The 20960-nt window shown below is 36.1% G+C and overlaps 1 long non-coding RNA gene across 28 annotated transcripts in view; it reads right to left on the bottom strand.

The window, feature by feature from the left end:
* The window catches only part of LOC102144663 (uncharacterized), a 432084-nt gene that overhangs the window by 154826 nt on the left and 256298 nt on the right, over positions 1-20960 (bottom strand). For 24 of the 28 annotated variants that reach the window (XR_010579964.2, XR_010579974.2, XR_010579977.2 and 21 more), the window contains one exon: positions 14735-14815. The exons of the other annotated variants lie outside the window; for them this stretch is intronic. This is a non-coding gene — a long non-coding RNA (uncharacterized lncRNA). The remainder of the gene's footprint in view (positions 1-14734; positions 14816-20960) is intronic. 28 annotated transcript variants of the gene reach the window in all.

Genomic DNA, 20960 nt, shown 5'->3' with positions numbered 1-20960 from the left:
TAGAAATGATTCTTTGTTAATAAACTCTCATCTAATCATTCAATTTCGAGTGTGCTGTTTCCTACTGGGACCTTAAATAATACAGAACCACACTTCCTCAAATGACTAGAAATATTGCATAATGTTATACTTAGTAGTAGCAGAAATATTGAACAAAATGCTGCTTAATTTGTATTGCTAATAAAGTGGAAATAAACTAATCATGTTAAAGTGTTGGATAAATTATACTTGATATGTAATTGAAAATAGAATGGAAAAATAAGTTGAAATTAAAAAATAATTATGTTTGATATAAGATAGTGCTGACAAAGAAACCAAGAAGTTAGGAGGGTGGGGCAAGGAAACTGTTTAAGAAGAAATGTACAAAATCAAAATCACCTGTTCTCACTTAATAAAGAAAATCAGTTTTTCTCTTTAGTAAATTATCTTGCTGATTTGAGTTTTTAGGCAAAGATTACAGGCCAAATTGGCATTGCATATTTTCTATATGTTTTATCTCTTACCTTTCCCACTGTTGTGTCCTCCCACCAGCTTGATATCTGAAGATAAGGGACCTTGAATATGCTATGTAGCTTATTTTTATCCATGCTTGAGTTTCAGGGTTTATAAAACATTATCTTATATATTTATGTAAAGTCATAAAACAATGACTATACTGAAAATTAAAGAGTAAGTGATGATTTATACATATTAACCTGTCAAGTACTTAAACATCATTTTACAGTCAGCACACTTAGTGTTGTTTTATTTTGATTCCCCTCCCCCAACAATGTGGATTTTTTTTACCAAACAAGTAAATCAATGTAATTCTTAGTATTTGAATTTCATGTATTTAAAGTAAAGTGTTCTCAAGATTTATCTTAACCTAAATACACCAAAGATTTGTTTAGTTGTTTATTTTATGTTTTTAATTCTTCTAGTACACATATATACCTATTTTAATGAAAAGACATTTTCATAATTATGTGGAAAACTCTATACCTTTTAATTTTAACTAAATACCAGAGGTATGAAAATATTGATCTATTAGAGTTTTGGAAAATATTTGTTGTTCTCTTCCTTTTTGTATACCCTGATAGAGGTAGTTACTACATTGTTATCTATAACTTCAGAAACCTCTGAAAAAAAAGCATATTAGTTTTCTTAGAAATACTTTATTCTACCACAATAGCTAAGCAGTTTAATACAAACTTCCTGAGACCCAAATTAAGAATGCCCCCAAAACTTAAATATTCATTTTGTCTTTATTTCCCTGTAGCTGGACCCCTAGGATCAGGCCCCCGGGACCCACATGCGTCTCTCAGGTGAAACACCTCAGCCAACATGGATAGGAAGTTGAGTGAAAATGCACTTGCTATGCAGAGACTGGCAGATGATCTCACAAAGATGTGGTGTACTTGGATTTTACCTAAATCATGGTCAGTCATGCAATCCAGTTTCTCAGCTACACAATCCTTTATGGGATATAAATTCCCCAATATATAATTTTCTCTGTGGCTTAAGAGCATCTGCAAGACACAGATAATTCCAAAAATATTTTGCAAGTCTCTTGGTGACTACAAAGCTTTCTGATAGCTTAGGATCTAAGGATTATTGTGATTTTTGTCTAACTAGTAAGCACTTTTGAGATACACTGTGGGACACGCGTTTTACAAAATACCCTGCTGTCCTTGGAGTTAGCAAAAAAAAAAAAAAAAGAAAACTATTTATAGCTATAAAAAATGTTAATATCAGAAATAACTGCTTTAATTTATCAAATAATGGCACGCAGCTCGTCTTACATGAATTTTAAGCATTTTCTAAGTGTTTCTTTTCAATACAAGAAGAGCCTCTTAATGCAATTTCATTTCTTTGCTTTTCACATTTATGACATGCTCCATCCTGACTTAAAAGTGCAGTAATTATTTGTATACATTTTTCCTTACCCAGTTGTGACACTTCTCCACTCAAACCTAACATCCCACCTAGTTGTGAACCTCTAAAACGATAGAAGAGTGGTAGTTATCATTCAAAAGCACTATTTATATAATTTCTGATAAAAAAGAAAACCTTGGAGAATTTACTAATTTCAGTAACAGATAAATTGATTTTATATTATACCACTGCTTTTTTGTGATAAGGAGAGAAAGTAGCATTTTGTGTCTGAAGAATGTTAACAAGAATGGAGATGAATATTTCATAACAATACTCTTTGCCTTTTTGGATTTCTCTTTCAGGTTAGAACAATAATACAATTTATGTTTGCTTTTCTGTTTATCTATCTTTAGTGGCCTTGTAAGAGGCAAGTATCATGCAATGAGTTTATTCATGCCCTTTCTACTCCTTGAAAGGGCCTAGGTTTTCTTTGAAAATATAAATAAATGTCTACTGATCTGAGATACCATCCTAGCATTATTTAGCAGGAAGCTTAAAAGAAATAAAGATCTTTGTATAAGGTGTAAGGAAGGGGCCCGGTTTCAGTTTCAATTTTTTTTTTTTTTTTTTTTTTTTTTTTGCATATGGCTAGCCAGTTTTCCCAACACCATTTATTAAATAGGGAAGCCTTTCCCCATTGCTTGTTTTTGTCAGATTTGTCAAAGATCAGTTGGATGTAGATATGTGGCATTATTTATGAGGCCTCTGATCTGTTCCATTGGTTTATATATCGGTTTTGGTACCAGTGCCGTGATACTTTGGTTACTGTAGCCTTGCAGTATAGTTTGAAGTCAGGTAGCGTGATGCCTCCAGCTTTGTTCTTTTTCACTAGGATTGTCTTGGCTATATGGGCTCTTTTTTGATTCCACATGAAACTTAAAGTAGTTTTTTCTAACTCTGTGAAGAAAGTAAAAAATGGTAGCTTGATAGGAATAGCACTGAATCTATAAATTACTTTGCGCACTATGGCCATTTTCAGGATATTGATTCTTCTTATCCATGAGCATGGAATGTTTTTCCATTTCTTTGTGTCCTTTCTTATTTCCTTGAGCAGTGGTTTGTTGTTCTCCTTGAAGAGGTCCTTCACATCCCTTGTAAGTTGTATTCCTAGGTGTTTTATTCTCTTTGTAGCAATTGTGAATAAGAGTTCACTCATGATTTGGCTCTCTGCTTGTCTATTATTGGTACATAGGAATGCTTGTGATTTTTGAACATTGATTTTGTATCCTGAGATTTTGCTGAAGTTGCTTAACAGCTTAAGGAGATTTTGGACTGAGACAATGGAGTTTTCTAAATATACAATCATATCATCTACAAACAGAGACAATTTAACTTTCTCTTTTCCTATTTGAATACCCTTTCTTTCTCTTGCTTGATCACCCTGGCCATATTTTCCAATACTATGCTAAATAGGAGTGGTGAGAGAGGGCATCCTTATCCTGTGCCAGCTTTCAAAGGGAATGCTTCCAGATTTTGCCCATTCAGTATGATATTGGCTGTGGACTTGTCATAAATAGTTCTTATTATTTTGAGATACGTTCCATCAATACCTATTTTATTGAGAGTTTTTGGCATGAAGCAGTGTTGAGTTTTATCGAAGGCCTCTTCTGCATCTTTTGAAAGACTTAAATGTAAGACCTAAAACCATAAAAACCCTAGAAGAAAACCTAGGCAATACCATTCAGGACGTAGGCATGGGCAAAGACTTCATAACTGAAACACCAAAAGCAATGGCAACAGAAGACAAAATTGACAAATGGGATCTAATTAAACTAAAGAGCTTCTGCACAGCAAAACAAACTATATTCTGAGTGAACAGGCAACATACAGAATGGGATAAAAATTTTGCCATCTATCCATCTGACAAATATCCATAGTCTGCAAAGAACTTAAACAAATTTACAAGAAAAAACAAACAACACCATTGAAAAGTGGGCAAAGGATATCAACAGACACTTCTCAAAAGAAGACATTTATGTGGTCAACAAACATGAAAAAAAAGCTCATCATCACAGATATTAGAGAAATGCAAATCAAAACCACAATGAGATACCATCTCATGCCAGTTAGAATGGCGATCATTAAAATATCAGGAAGCAACAGATGCTGGAGAGGATGTGGAGAAATAGGAACACTTACACTGTTGGTGGGAGTGTAAATTAGTTCAACCATTGTGGAAGACATTGTGGCAATTCCTTAAGGATCTAGAACCAGACATACCATTTGACCCAGCAATCCAATGATTGGGTATATACACAAAGGATTATAAATCATTCTACTATGAAGACACATGCACACATATCTTTATTGCAGCACTATTTACAATAGCAAAGACTTGGAACCAGCCCTCATGCCCATTAATGATAGACTGGATAAAGAAAATGTGGCACATATATACCAGGGAATACTATGCAGCCATAAAAAAGAATGAGTTCATGTCCTTTTCAAGGACATGGATGAAGATGGAACCATCATTCTTGAAAACTAACACTGGAACAGAAAACCAAACACCACATGTTCTCATTCATATGTGGGAGCTGAACAATGAGAACGCATGGACACAGGGAGGCAAACATGACACACTGGGGCATTTCAGGGTGTGAGGGGCAAGGGGAGGGATAGCATTAGGAGAAATATCCAGTGTAGGTGACGGGTTGAGGGGTGCAGCAAACCACCATGGCATATGCATACCTATGTAATAAACCTGCACATTCTGCACATGTATCCCAGAACTTAAAGTATAATTTAAAAAATAAATCGAATAAAATAAAATAAAATTGTAAAAAAAAAAAAACAAAAACAAAAAAACCAGATCTTCTCTACAAGATATTTTTATTTAAGTGAGTAGAAAAGGAATGAGAGGAGACAAGATTCCTAGTGAGATATACATATGATGAGATGGCCCCTGAGAGATACACCTTGAGTACTTGCTCCCTTCCTGAACAAGTCTCAGTGCCAGTTCCAGTTTTGAAACTCAGCTGTTCTTCATTTTTTCATTCCATGCTAGCTATACATGTTTCGTTTCAATTTTTTTTTTCTTTTGTGGTTTGGATTTTTTTTTCATTATGCTTTAAGTTCTGGGATACATGTGCAGAACATGCAGGTTTGTTACATAGGTATACACGTGCCGTGGTGGTTTACTGAACCCATCAACCTGTCATCTACATTAGGTATTTCTCCTAATGCTATCCCTCCCAAGAGCCCTCCAACCCCCGACAGGCCTTGGTGTTGATGTTCCCTTCCCTGTGCCCATGTGTTCTCATTGTTCAACTCTCACTTATGAATGAGAACATGTGGTGTTTGGTTTTCTGCTTCTGTGTTAGTTTGCTGAGAATGATGGTTTCCAGCTTCATCCATGTTCCTGCAAAGGACTTGAACCTATTTTTTATGGCTACATAGTATTCCATGGTGTATATGTGTCACATTTTCTTTATTCAGTCTGTCATTGATGGACATTTGCTTTAGTTCCAAGTCTTTCCTATTGTGAATAGTGCTGCAAGAAGAATACATGTGCATGTGTCTTTTTAGTAGAATGATTTATAATCTTTTGGGTATAAACCCAGTAATGGAATTGCTGAGTCAAATGATATTTCTGGTTCTAGATCCATGAGGAATTGCCGCACTGTCTCGCACGATAGTTGAACTAATTTAGACTTTCACCAATAGTGTAAAAGTGTTCCTATTTCTTCACATCCTCTCCAGCATCTGTTGTTTCCTGACTTTTTAACATTCACCATTCTAACTGGCATGAGATGGTGTCTCATTGTGGTTTTGATTTGCATTTCTCTAATGACGAGCGATGATGAGCTTTTTTTCATACGTTTGTTGACCACATAAATGTCTTCTTTTGAGAAGTGTCTGTTGATATCCCTTGCCCACTTTTTGATAGCATTTTTTTTCTTGTAAATTTATTCAATTTATTTGCAGATTCTGAATATTAGCCCTTTCTCAGATGGATAGATTGCAAAAATTTTCTCCCATTCTGTAAGTTGCCTGTTCACTCTGATGACTGTTTCTTTTGCTGTGCAGCTCTTTAGTTAATTAGATCCTACTTGCCAATTTTGTCTTGTTGCCATTGCTTTTGGTGTTTCAGTTATAAAGTATTTGTCCATGCCTATGTCCTGAATGGTATTGCCTAGGTTTTCTTCTAGGCTCTTAATGGTTTTAAGTCTTACGTTTAAGTCTTTAATCCATCTTGAGTTAATTATGTATAAGGTATAAAGAAGGGGTCCAGTTTCATTTTTCTGCATATGGCTAGCCAGTTTTTCCAACACCATTTGTTAAATAGTGAATCCTTTCCCCATTGCTTGTTTTTGTCAGGTCTGTCAAAGGACAGATGGTTATAGATGTGTGGCATTATTTCTGAGACCTCTGTTCTGTTTCATTTGTCTATATATCAAATCTTTTGGTATCAGGACCAGAGGATTCAGAGACAAATTCTACCAGAGGTACAAAGAGTAGCTGGTACCATTCTTTCTGAAACTATTCCAACCAACAGAAAAAGAGGGACTCCTTCTTAACTCATTTTATGAGGTCAGCATCATCCTGTTACCAAAACCTCGCAGAGACCCAACAAAAAGAAAATTTCAGGCCAACATCCCTGAGGAACATCTGTGCTAAAATCCTCAACAAAAAACTGGCAAACAGAATCCAGCAACATATCAAAAAGCTTATCCACCACGATCAAGTTGGCTTCATCCCTGGGATGCAAGGCTGGTTCAACACATGGAAATGAATAAATGCAATTCGTCACTTAAACAGAACCAATGACAAAAACCACATGACTATCTCAATAGATGCAGAAAAGGCCTTTGATAAAATTCAACATCCCTTCATGCTAAAAACTCTCTATAAACTAGGTATTGATGGAACATATCTCAAAATAGTAAGAGCTATTTATGACAAACCCACAGCCAATATCATACTGAGTGGGCAAAAACTGGAAGCATTCCTTTTGAAAACCAGCACAAGACAAGGACGCCCTCTCTCACCACTCCTTCTCAACATAGTATTGGAAGTTCTGGCCAGGACAATCTGGCACGAGAAAGAAATAAAGCGTATTCAAATAAGAAGAGAGGAAGTCCAATTGTCCCTGTTTGTAGATGATATGATTGTATATTTAGAAAACCCCATTGTCCTAGCCCAAAATCTTAACCTGATAAGCAACTTCAGCAAAGTCTCAGAATACAAAATCATTGTGCAAAAATCACAAGCATTCCTATACACCAATAACAGACAAACAGAGAGCCAAATCATGAGTGAACTCCCATTCACTGTTGCTACAAAGAGAATAAAATACCTAGGAATACAACTTACAAGGGACGTGAAGGACCTCTTCAAAGGGAACTACAAACCATTGCTCAAGGAAGTAAGAGAGGACACAAAGAAATGGAAAAACATTCCATGCTCATGGATAGGAAGAATCAATATCCTGAAAATGGCCATACTGCTCAAAGTAATTTATACATTCAGTGATATCCCCATCAAGCTACCATTGACTTTCTTCACAGAATTAGAAAAACAACAACAACAACAACAACTACTTTAAAGTTCAGTTGGAACCAAAAAAGAGCCCACATAGCCAAGACAATCCTAAGCAAAAAGAACAAAACTGGAGGCATCTCGCTACCTGACTTCAAACTATACTACAAGGCTATGGTAACCAAAACAGCATAGTACTTGTTTTATTTTTTATATGCGTTTAATATAACCCAATCATTGGGCTGCAATTAACTGAATGTCTGTGTACCCCCTGCCCTAAATTCATACATTGAAGCCCTAATCCCTGTGCAATGGTCTTTAGGAGTAAGCCCTAGGAAGATTATTATGTCATGAGAATAGAGCCTTCATGGTTGGAATCAGTGTTCTTATAAGAAAAGTCCAGCTAGCTCCCCTTCTGCCATGTGAGTATATAAGAAGTCAATAGTGTGAAACCTGGAAGAGGGCTTCACAAGAACCCAACCATGTGGCACACTGATATCAGACTTCAGACCATTAAATATAAGTTTCTGTGGTTTCTAAGTCACCCAAGTCTCTGATACTTTATTATAGCAAACCAAGCTAACTAAGATACCTGCCAGCTTAGGGAGAATCTGCAAAGTACTTCCTCCTGGACACCAGAGCTCTTTTTCTGTCAATTAGTTCCATCTTTGAAAGAAAGAATATACCACTTGTTTATGAGATCTCTCATCTCTTTATACATTGAGAGTGATCCTTCTTGGCTGCATCTCTCTTTTGCCACTAGAACCATTGTATTCTATCAGTATTCTTATTAATCTCTGTGGTACAGAGAGTGTAAGTGTACACTGGGAAAAGCAAAAACTTGAGCATTCCAAAGGCTTTTTGACTCACAGTCTGAATTTAAATTGATATTCAGAGAACTGAGGTCTTCTTATACTTACTGTCACCCTCATCCCCCTATCCTCCTGCACATTAGGATTAAAGTATATGAGAACCTGACAATAAATGCAATACTGATCTGGGTCCAGCTTACAGCAATCCCACCACCTCTTCACTTCCACCCAGTGACCACTTAGCCATTCTCTGAATAAATCAGTGAAATATGACATACCTGAAAGTTGACTTAAGCATTTCTGTGGACCCTTGAATGTAGAGTAAGAGTTCTTGTAAGACTAGTGGAAAAAGCAAAGTGGAGTCCCAACTCCAGCAAATATATACAATTAATAAAAACATTAGATTCAGATAAAAATGACTAATCTTGATGACCTACAGGATACATGGGTGATGGCGTTCATCCTGTCTCCATTTAAACAAGATAAGAAACAGTAAACATTCACATGAAAAGGACAATCACATATATTTAGAGTTTTAGGTTTCATCACATTCTTATGTTAATTCTTTTTTTCCTCTATCATAATATAGCTCAAACAATTTTGGATTATTTGATATCTCTCAATATGTTAGCATGCTGTATCATTGAAATTGTGTTAACCAGATTGGATGAGCCAGACGTTGAGGTCTTAGGAAGACACAAGTGCTACCTAGAGTTCGAGCTAAGTCCTACGATGATTTAGGAACCTCTACCACATAAGTAAAGATTTTAGGGAGTTAGTAGTTTGGGACACACTTGGGCACACCCTTCAAAGTAAAGAACCATCTGGTGTATTTTGAACCTTCCACTACTAATAAGGAGTAATAGTACCTAAGTTGGCCTCTTCAGGTTCTAGAGACAGAATATTCTCTAATTGTGAGTACTTCTCTGGGCCTTATATCAGAAGACAGAAAATGAGTTGTTACTGAAAATCATATCTTCCCAAAATGTATATGTTGAAGCCCTAACCCTTACTGTGTATGTGTATGAAGATGGGACCTCTAAGGAAACAATCTAGGTTAAATGAAGTAATAAGGGTAAGAATTTGATTCAGCAGAATTGTCCTTATAAGAAGACATACCAGACAGCTTGTTCTCTCCCTCTCTCTCTCTCTCTCTCTGTCTTTCTATCTGCAGGTGCACAAAGAAGAGGTCCTATGAGCATACAAAGAGATAGCAGTCACGCACAAGCCAAGAAAATAGTTCTCAGAAGGAAACATACTTTGCTAGAACTCTGATCCTGGATGTCCCGCCCTCCAGAACTGAGGCTGTTTAAGTCACGCAGTCTATAATATTTTGTTAGGGAAGCCTGAGCTGAATAATACAGGAGTAAGACTCAGAATAGAAAAGGGCTCTGCTGCAAATCCAAACTGCTGAGCAAGTGGCTTTGCTAATTGGCCCATACTGACATCAGTGGTATACATAAAGGAACCTACGAAATTGGAATATAAGTTATGGGAAAAGACGTCATATGTAGAATCACAATAAAGACTTGTAGAGTTGGACAGAGCTTCCCCTCATTAGCCAGCTTCTGTCAAACCCATGATATAAGGAGTATAGTAATAATCCATTGTCAGGTATAGATGGTACATCTTTAATTTCACACAAGCAGGATTGGAGAGAGCAAGCGAGTTCCAAAAACTCTCAGCCCAGAACTTCATGTCCTCCACCAAGCTTGCACCAAAATCTCTCTCTCTCATGTAATAGCTATGACCATACATGAGATCATGTATGACCAGATGATGGAAGAGGAACACTGAAAGCTTAGTTCATGGATAACTTGACTCTGTAAGTGGTGCAAGCCAAAAATATATGCTAGCTATACAGGAATATAGCTGCCAAATATTCCCACTGAAGGGTGGGCTTGAAAGAAAATGGTAAGGGAAAATTCTCCTAATGGATAGAATTTGGACATTTTACCTGGGGATCAATCTTGTATGAAACTAGAAGTGGTTAGAATATATACACACTCTTGGCCAAAGGCTTGGTTAGGGACCTGAAAGGAGAAAGATTGGAAGATTAAGGTTAAGCAAACTTGGGCTAATGATATGTGACTGGATGCAGGAGAATTGATACAAAATGTGAAAAATCTTTAAATAATTTATTAACTTTCACCAGCACCTTGGAGGGCTTAAGAATGTTTAATGTAGGAATGTAGATATAATTGAATAAGATATGGAACCTACTTTACCACAAAGGAGGTGCAGCTGAGGCCCCAGGATCACAGAATCCACTCATAAGTGGTCGGATAAAGTGATGTAACCTAATTTTGAAGGGAGTCAATTAAATAAAACATCATTCTCTAGGACATAATAGTACACATTTTAAATAACTTTATATGGTGCTATTCCCCAATATGTAAAAAACATGAATCAAATAGTGGAAGCCTATATTACAAAAGCATTACAATTCAGCCTCATCCTTTGCCCAATCCTGCTTCCTTCACAACCCACAGGTTCTGAAAATATTCACCAATACTTTTCTCACAGGTGAATCTACATCTCAAAGTCTGCTTCGCAAGGATCCCATTCTGGGACAGGTAGTTTCTAAATTACTCAGATGGCATGTGTTAGTGATTGATATCCAAAATCCTTTAATATCTTAAAACCATCTTTCTTTTGCTGTGACAGAAGAATGCTATCTTTGCTGAATGTAATATTTTTCATCCATAATTATTTTGCCTTTTGCATTCTATACATATTCCACTACCTCATAGCTTTCGAGATAGATGATGAGAATTGTGACATGGTTTATTTTATTTCCTTCATTAGTTGATGTTTTATTATTCTAGCTATTTTGTATATATTTTATAATCATCACTACTATAATATATAATAGTCTGGATCTAGGAGAGTATATTGATAACATTAATTTTACTAAAGTAAAATATGCAATTATAAAGAATACTAAATATATCAATTGTGCCTTTGCTTAACCTGTAAAGTACCAACTTTTAAAATACAGTAATATTCTAAATAGTTCATCATCTTTCACTCAATTTACCTTTATGCTACCATCAGGTTTCTGCCCCCTCCCTCTTATGTTAGCAGATTATAATGAATTAGTTTCTAGTTTTGTGAAACAACATATTGGGACCTGAAGATAACATATATGAAAATGAGTGTGACTATAGTGGAACCCTGAACTCTGCCTCACAGGATGATTTCAGGTTAAGAACAACCCAAAGTAATAAACTCCTTCTGGAGTCCACCAGGGAAAACAGACAAAATGGAATGACGAGATCTCACTTATATTTCAGTCTGTTTGTTGAGAATGTTTGCCATGAAACTGATGTTTAATTTACACATGGCTTCTTCATTAAAATTGCCTTTTGAAAATATATAGTCTTCTCCCCTTTTCAAATCATACTTGTGGATAAAGGTTAAGAGAGCCTAATATATGAGAGTAAATGTGTTCTATTTATTTCAAAGAAAAAAAGTTCTGCAAACAGGTAGTTTTTGTTTCTCTAAATTGTTTTACTAATGTAATGCTCTTAATTCTCTCCACCTACGAGCCTCAGGCCAGCTATTCTTGTAGATTACTTCCTGATCCACAGGAAACAAATGTAAGTTCTGGGCTAAAGCAGGCCTCTGCTCACTTATTAAGGTCTTTCTCTGTTAATGGTAACTTCTCGTTTTCTCCTGCTGCTATGCCTCGCTCCTTTATTTCTAGCAGATTCTCAGGTTTCTGTTTGCCTGGATACTTGGCAGGGCAGTTTTCTGTACTTGCAGGATTTTCAAACACATGGTTCTTATGTATTTGCCTGAACTCTGCCTCACCTTTACCTTCCTGTATGTATTTTGTTAGCTGCTTCTTTACTTAAGAGCAAACTGTTTCCTACCCTGACTCCCATACTTCATCCATTAAAATATGTTTTTCTCTTCTAAACCATGCTTCTGTCCTCTTCCCACCCATGCCCGTGAATGTTACAAAGCCAGCTTCTATTATAGATTCTTTGACTTGATTAAGTGAAAAACAGAACAACAACATATAGGAGCTAACGTAAATGTTTATCATGAATATTGTTTAAGAGAAGGACAAACCACTTGGGATAAGAACGGCAAATAGTAATGCTATTATTGCCCTGTGGATTTACTTGCATTATTTTGCTATGTTTTGCTATTTTGTCTTTTCATGTCTCTTCCTAGGCTTGTGACCTGCTAAGATGCATGTTCTCCCTTCTTTGCAGGCCTGGATTCCCAAAGGGATCTAGTGGAACATTTGCCAACTCTGCGGAAATGCAATTATTAGACAATTCCCATCTCCCTTTCATTAGAAACTCTCCTGTTATTCTGTCATGAGCTTTCCTGCCTCTGAAGAAGTGCCTTCAAATCTCTCCTTACCATGTGTTCAGTGGCCCCTTTAACTGATCTCTGCATGAGTGATTCTAACTGAATGATAGACATTAAGGAAGAAAATACTGCCAGCGTATCAAGGAGAATAATTCTTCCCATAAACAACAAAGACCCATCTGGGTATTATGTTCTTGCCTTGAATCTGCCTTTCTCACTACAAAGGAAGTGGTTTAAATTCCCTGTTAACTGATTTCACAATTACCTGTATTCTCTCTAAAGAGGTTAAATATCTTTGTTTTCTCTTTTCTCAGTTTCATGCATTTTTAAAAATTCAATGCAACACGACCTTTTTTAAGCATCATTCTACTTTGTGGTTTCTGCAGAGGTCTTTAGGTTATTCACACTTTAGTTTCACTTTTATTAAATGGGTCCTAAATAAGTCAGACAAAATCTATACCATATACATTTGGCTGAAAAGAAGATTTCATTAGTATTCAATATTTAGTCTCTGTTAAACGGTAGAAAATAAACAAGGTAACAGGCAGTGATGTCTAGCAGGAAACCTTTGAAACCACTCACCGCTCAATCAAGATCCATCTCCTTTCTGTGGAGGCAAACAGTTCACCTAGTCTCCTACTGTGGCTAAAAATGAAACCTCTAGAATCAGACTCTGGGTTTGACTCTTCCTCCACTCTGTGACCCTGAGAAAATTACTTAATTTCTCTGTGTCTCAGTTTCCCCCTCTTTACAATGAGCTCCTATTATGACTGTGTTAAGCAGAGGAAGTAGAGCAGGGATCCCCAACCACTCCTGGGCCACGGACCTGCAGTGTTCCCTGGTCTGTGAGGAACCAGGCCACACAGCAGGAGGTGAGCAGTGGGCCAGGATCATTACTGCCTGAATTCCATCTCCTGTCAGATCAGTGGCACCAATATATTCTTATGAGGGCACAAACCCTACTTTGAACTGTGCATGTGAGGAATCTAGGTTGTGTGCTCCTTATGAGGATATAACTAATGGTTTTGGGTTTCCATTCCTGCCCCCACCCCATCTGTGGAAAAATTATCTTCCACAAAACCAGTCCCTGGTGCCAAAATGTTTGGGGGCTGCTGAAGTAGAACACTTAGAAGAAGGCATTCCATGCACAAAGTGGTTTATGAATGCTAGTTAGTAGTAAACCTCTTTTTGATCAAGATGCCAGTGGAAGTTCAGGTATATATAGTTATCATCATAAAAACTGGATTCTTAGTCTTCTTTTGCTCTCATAATTGAATGTTCCCCCATCACCTGACCCCAAAAAGTTTGCCTATGTTACAGGTTGAATTGTGCCCCTCCAAAATATATATGTTGAAGCCCTAATCTTTACAAATTGTACTTCAGGTTGTGACCTTATTTGGAAACAAAGTCTTTACAAATGTCTTCAAGTTAAAATGAGGTCATTAGGGCAGGTCTTAATCCCAAATGACTGGTGTTACAAAAAAGAAATTTGGAGACAGACACAAATACAGGGAGAGCTGCATGTGAACATCAAGCAGAGACCAGGGTGATGCAACTACAAGCCAGGGAACATCAGAGTTATCAGCAAGCCACCAAAAGCCAGGAGAGAGGCCAACAGGTTCCTTCCTCAGAAGAAGCCAACCCTGTCAACACCCTGTCAACTTCAGATAGAAGTTTTTTCTCAGATTTCTAGCTTTCAGAACCGTGAGACAAAACATTTCTGTTGCTAAAGCCACCAATTTGTGGTATTTTGTTACGGCAGCCCTAGCAAACCAATACATCCCATTGCCTCATCTCCCTTAGTGTTCAGTTTGTTTGTTTGTTTTGAATCTGCCCCAGCTACCTTGAGACAGCCCAGTTATGTTTTTATATTGGGAGTAGGGGAGCAATGCTAGGACTGAAAAATGGAGAGTTCAGTCTGAATTGTAATATGCAGGGTTTCCCTCCAAATAACACCGTATGTTATGGACCACAGACAAGCTTCTGCTAAGTGCATGGATTAAGTCCGAGATAATAATGTTGAAAGTTCACTTTATGCCAGATGGTTTCCGTGGCTATTAATGATGCCTCATTTTATACTCATTGAAATTAATTTGTTGGCTCAAATTTTTAAATTATTGGATTCAAGTAATACAAGAAGTTGTAACAGTCCCCAGGTTGCATACTCTACATGTATTAATAGTAATTTTATACTTTACCTGAAAATAGGGCTTAGAGCATGAGAAGCATGAGAAAGTCCCAGTCTTCTGAAGAAAGGGAATGTCAGAATCAACACTTGGCTAAGTGAAGGGAAAGAGAAAGGAAGTTGTATTATAGACAAACTTAAGCATTCCACTGTCGATTGACACTGTCATGTATAGAAGGTTTAAAAATAGATAAACTTGCTATATAAAACAAAATAGTGGTTCAAATAATTTAACCAACAACCTTTACAGTATATTTTCCTGAGGTGGCTAAGTTGGTTTTGTTTTCATTTTGTTTTTGTTTGTGTTTTTGTATTTAATGACTTTGATTCTCTACCATCAACACACACCTCCCCTCTTTGGGCTCTGAAAACCATAATTGCTAATTGGGTACAATAGGGAAAGAATCAATTTAAACTAACTGGGTCATAAACCACATACAGGTTCCTAAGCCCAGGGAGCAACAGTTTAAAATTGCACTCCAAGGAGATGTCTAAATCACAGGTATTTTAGTTGTGCAAATGGTTTCAAGAAATATTCAGATTTAGTACAGTTATTACCACACAAAGTATTCATTTGCTACTTTTATGCTGATCCACCTACTGATGTCTGCTAATGATAGAGAAGGAACAATGGGCATTAATAGCTTGATCCTAAGGGTCAATTTGTCTCAATTAAAAGTATTATTTGCCCAAAGCATGCTTTTATTTCAAGACTGTGCTCAGGCTTTAGAAGTATTCTTGTTTGCAAGGCAACCATTAAAGGTATACAAGTTCCAGACCTCCAGAGCCCTGAAGTAGAACTTTTACAATTTTGGTAACCAGAACTTCTCAGAAGTTGTGAAATGTTCTAAATTATTGCTTCACTCTTGAGTACTGGTTCTCAACCTCTTGTTGTCCATTAGATTACCTGAAGAAACTTTAAAAATCTCAATGCCAAGATCTTGCCACAAACTAATTATTCCTCAGAATTTTCAGAGGAATAATATCAGCATCCACAAGCCAACACCAAAGTGTGAGATGCAATGCTGTAGAACCTTGGGAGCCAACATGGCCCCCAGACCAGTGGCTGGCATTGGGATCACCTGTGAATTTATTGGAACTACAGACCCTTGGGTCCCACTCCAGACCTAAATTAGCACCTTCTCTTTGGCAAGATCCCCAGATGATTTGCCTGCATATGAAAGTTGGAGAGGAATAGATCTAGTTTAGAGGGTCTTGTAGCATCCTTATCCAAAGAGTTCACTGGAGTAATCAGAATACCCTAAAGTAGCAATTTACCCAAGATTTTTTTTTCAAGTTTGTGTTGCTTGTTGCTTTAGTCAACTTGTCAGAAGTGTAGCTGTTTAAAGGATTTTTTTTTTCAGATACCATAAAAGGTAAATTTCCCTTTAATATAAAAATAGAAAGTCAAATTATAGGGAACTTGCTCTAATCTGAAAGAAGATTTGACCCTGACTAATATCCAGGGACACTGTCAGAAAATGGAGCTAGCATGTACCTCATTGGCTATTTCCAAGACACTAAAGCTATGTATTTTAAATGTGAATTTTCCTATCATATCCCAAGTATAAAATGTTCCTTTTATTTTACTTACCTACCTGGGACATATTCTTATCAACATGAATAAAAATATATGTGATAAATCTATTTAATGATAAGATAAAACCAAGGTTACTGACTGGCTTATTGATCAGTAACAGTTGGCTACGTAAAAGACTGAGTAAAGTAAAGGTGTTTTTATACCTTATTCAGTTTTAGGTAAGAGTTAAAAATTTGCTGGAGTATTAAAAATGTATTAGGATTTACATTAATGTTACTAGAAAAGTGATCATCTGATGAACTCCTGTATATCTTTTGAGTAATGTGTTTATTCAAAAACCAATAGCAGAATGGACAAAGAGAATTCATTTTTAATAAAGAATATCAAAGTTTTGAGTAATTAGGATATTATGACAACTGTAAATGATTTCTGCTATAATAAAATTGGCCTATATTCACCTAGCAAAATGTGTTCATATGGTCCCATTTGTGTAATTAATAATTTCTGAGAAAAGAACTAATCTATTTGACAACTAAATAAAATTATGACTTATTGACTATTTCTTCAAAATACTTAATTCTCCTGTAATTAAATGGTAGTGAAACATTTACAGAATAAAAATACGTCCTATCGGTACCTAGTTTATTGAGAGTCTTTAGCATGATGGCGTGTTGAATTATATCGAAGGTCTTTTCTGCATCTATTGAGATAATCATGTGTTTTTATCATTGGTTCTGTTTATGTGATGCATTACATTTATTGATGTGCATATGTTGAACCAGCCTTGCATCCCAGGGATGAAGCCAACTTGATTGTGGTGGATAAGCTTTTTGATGTGCTGCTGGATTTGGTTTGCCAGTATTTTATTGAGGATTTTCACATCGATGTTCATCAAGGCTATTGGCCTGAAATTTTCTTTTTTTGTTGTGTCTCTGTGAGGTTTTGGTAACAGGATGATGCTGGCCTCATAAAATGAATTAGGGAGGAGTTCTTCTTTTCTATTGTTTGGAATAGTTTCAGAAGTAATGGTACCAGCTCCTCTTTGTACCTACAGCAGAATTCGGCTGTGAATCCATCTGGTTCTGGTCTTTTTTTAGTTGGTAGGCTATTATTTACTGCCTCAATTTTAGAACTTGTTATTGGTCTATTCAGGGATTCAACTTCTTCCTGTTACTCTTGGAAGGGTATACTTGTCCAGGAATTTATCCATTTCTTCTGGATTTTCTAGTTTAACTGCACAGAGGTGTTTATAGTATCCTCTGATGGTAGTTTGTATTACTGTATTGACAAATGGGATCTAATTAAATTAAAGAGCTTCTATTCAGCAAAAGAAACTATCATCAGAGTGAACAGGCAACCTAAAGAATAGGAGAAAATTTTTGCAATCTACCAGTTTGACAAAGGTCTAATATCCAGAATCTACAAGGAACTTAAACAAATGTGCAAGAAAACACCACCATCAAAAAGTGGGTGAAGGATATCAACAGACATTTCTTAAAAGAAGACATTCATGAGGTCAGCAAACATGAAAAAAACCATCATCACTGCTTATTAGAGAAATGCAAATCAAAACCACAGTGAGATACTATCTCATGTCAGTTAGAATGGCAATCATTAAAAAGTCTGGAAACAACAGATGATGGTGACGATGCAGAGAAATAAGAACGCTTTTAAACTATTGGGGAAAGTGTAAATTAGTTCAACCATTGTGGAAGACAGTGTGGTGATTCCTCAAGGATCTAGAACCAGAAATATTGTTTGACCTAGCAATCCCATTACTGGGTATATACCCAAAGGATTATAAATCACTCTATTATAAAGACACAGGCACACATACCTTTATTGCAGCACTTTTTACAATAGCAAAGACTTGGAACCAATCCTAATGCCCATAAGTGATAGACTGGATAAAGAAAATGTGGCACATATACACCATGGAGTACTATGCAGTCATAAGAAGAATGGGTTCATGTCCTTTGCAGGGACGTGGATGAAGATGGAAGCATCATTCTAGAAAACTAACACTGAAACAGAAAACCACACACCACATGTTCTCACTTATAAGTGGGAGTTGGGCTGGGCGCGGTGGCTCAAGCCTGTAATCCCAGCACTTTGGGAGGCCGAGATGGGCGGATCACAAGGTCAGGAGATCGAGACCATCCTGGCTAACACGGTGAAACCCCGTCTCTAGTAAAAAATACAAAAAACTAGCTGGGCGCTGTGGCGGGCGCCTGTAGTCCCAGCTACTTGGGAGGCTGAGGCAGGAGAATGGCATAAACCCAGGAGACGGAGCTTGCAGTGAGCTGAGATCCGGCCACTGTACTCCAGCCTGGGCGACAGAGCAAGACTCTGTCTCAAAAAAAAAAAAAAAAAAAAAAAAAAAAAATTAAAAAAAATAATAAGTGGGAGTTGAACAATGAGAACACACGGACACAGGGAGGGGAACATCACACACTGGGGCTTGTCGGGTGTTGTGGGGCAAGGGGTGGGAGAGCATTAGACAAATACCTAATGGATGAGGGGCTTAAAACCTAGATTATGGGTTAATTGGTGAAGCAAACCATCACGGCACATATATACCTATGGAACAAACCTGCAGGTTCAGCACACGTATCCCAGAACTTAAAATAATAATTAAAAAAAAAAAGAATAAAAATAAAATGTTATTGATACTCTACCTGTAACAACACATTAAATTCTAATAAAACAAAATGTTAAAATAGAATATTATAAGATTTTTTAAAATGGCCACCGTTCTTTCCCTCAATAAGACTCTTAAGCATGCTCTTTTCCATCTTGTAAGCCCACTCTCCCTAATATTAAGTTACTTCTGATATATTAAATAGAAGTGATTACCACAGTTACAGTTTTCTTCCTATTTTGAGTTTTCCTTATATAATTAAGTTGGTTTTGTGAATACAAAGCTCTTCATTCTTTTTCTCCTGTTCATATGCAAAGCCACTTTCATTTTGTATTATTCATTTTCTGTCTCAAATTTTCTATCCAATATAATGTGAATAGTTAAGCAAGTTATTTTACTTTGTGTTTGTCTTTATCTACTTCCTCCAAATTGTGTTTTATCCACAATACTTTGTATATTTTCATCTGCCTCACCATTTTAAGAATCCAGGTGAAGAAACACACAAACCCACACACATTGAATTTTCTGCTGGAATTGGAAATCTTTGGCAAACAAACCAGGAGTTTATTGAATTATCTGGGTCGTGCTCTTGTTATTGGGACTTAATAGTACTTGTTTGAGGAGTATTTTTTCACTATTTTAATGGAATTAAAAAATACTGTAATAACAATTACAAATGTATTGTTTATTACATTGTGGTTATGTTTTACAGATTATTTAATTGTAAAATTCCTACTACAAATCCACAAACTATTGCAGCCAGTTTTGATTCATAATTCAGAATTGCTCAGCTTTTAAAAATATTTAAGTATGTGTATGCCAAATATTGCATAAACACCCTGTAGAGTCTGAAGTATCAGTCTATAATCAACACATTACTATTCCTGTAGCAAAACATGAAAAGTTACTCTAAAATGTATTGATATTGAGTTTTTATCAATATTTAAAATATCAATATAAATATCTCACCTCAGTGTAGTAAGCATGCCAAGTGAGTGCTGCATATTTAAAAACTCAGTTTTCAGAACTTTTGTGTTTTAGAATTTCAGATAGCTATGTGATTTTAAATGTTTCATGGAAGACATTTAATACTTATAGATTAATGTTTCCCATTTATAGGCATGTAAGCACTAGAGTATTGTTTTTGTTTTCCTTTGCTGTTCTTGATGAGTAGTTCATGAATGTGTATTAATAATTAGGCTTTTTTCTCATAAACTTTTTATAATACTTTGTCATTTTATATTTTGTATGGATCTGTAATATTTAATTGGACATAAAATCTCATGAAGAGCTAAAACATCTGTCATTAAGAAAATAATCATTTATGGTTTGTTGTTAATGAGGAGTCATAAAATATTTTTAATATAATAAACATGCAAATTTAAATATAACAATTTTAGTTTAAGATTCAAACTACTTTTCAAAATTATGAAGTTTTTTAAGGATTTATTGGACATAGTGCCATGATAGAAATTATAATCACAATCCTGAACCCCAGAATCTATATAGATTATTGCTATGGTTTGAATGTGTTCCCCAACATTTATTTGATGGAAACTTAATCCCTAATGCAACAGTGTTGAGAGAGAGGACTGTTAAGATGTAAGCAGGCCATAAGGCTTGGCCTAATAAATAAATTAATGCCTTAATTTTAGTAGTGGGTTAGTTACCTCCAGACTGGGTCATTTATAAAAGGATGAGTTTTGCCACTTCTTCCCTCTCTTGGGTATTCTCTCCTCATGTTATACCTTCTGCCATGTGACAATGCAGCAAGAAGGCCTCACCAGATGCCAGCAAGTGGATATTGGATTTCCAGCCTCCAGAACTCTGAGAAATACATTTCTTTTCTTTAAAAATTACCCAGACTGTGGTAGTCTGTTATAGCAACAAAAAACCAGACTAAGACATCTGTTTTTTTCAGTTCTCTGAAATGATAATACCTTAGATGAAACTGAGTTACAAGTTTCCAACAAACATCAAATATTAAGAGCATATTCATTACTACTAAAGTGAAATAATTTAATTTGTTGACTAGAGGAACAAAACTAATGGGACTCT

The sequence above is a fragment of the Macaca fascicularis genome, chromosome 12 (genome assembly GCF_037993035.2).
Source record: "Macaca fascicularis isolate 582-1 chromosome 12, T2T-MFA8v1.1".
Classification (NCBI taxonomy): Eukaryota; Metazoa; Chordata; class Mammalia; order Primates; family Cercopithecidae; genus Macaca; species Macaca fascicularis.
Note: the sequence above shows the minus strand (reverse complement) of the source record. Positions and strands in the feature narration are given on the sequence as shown.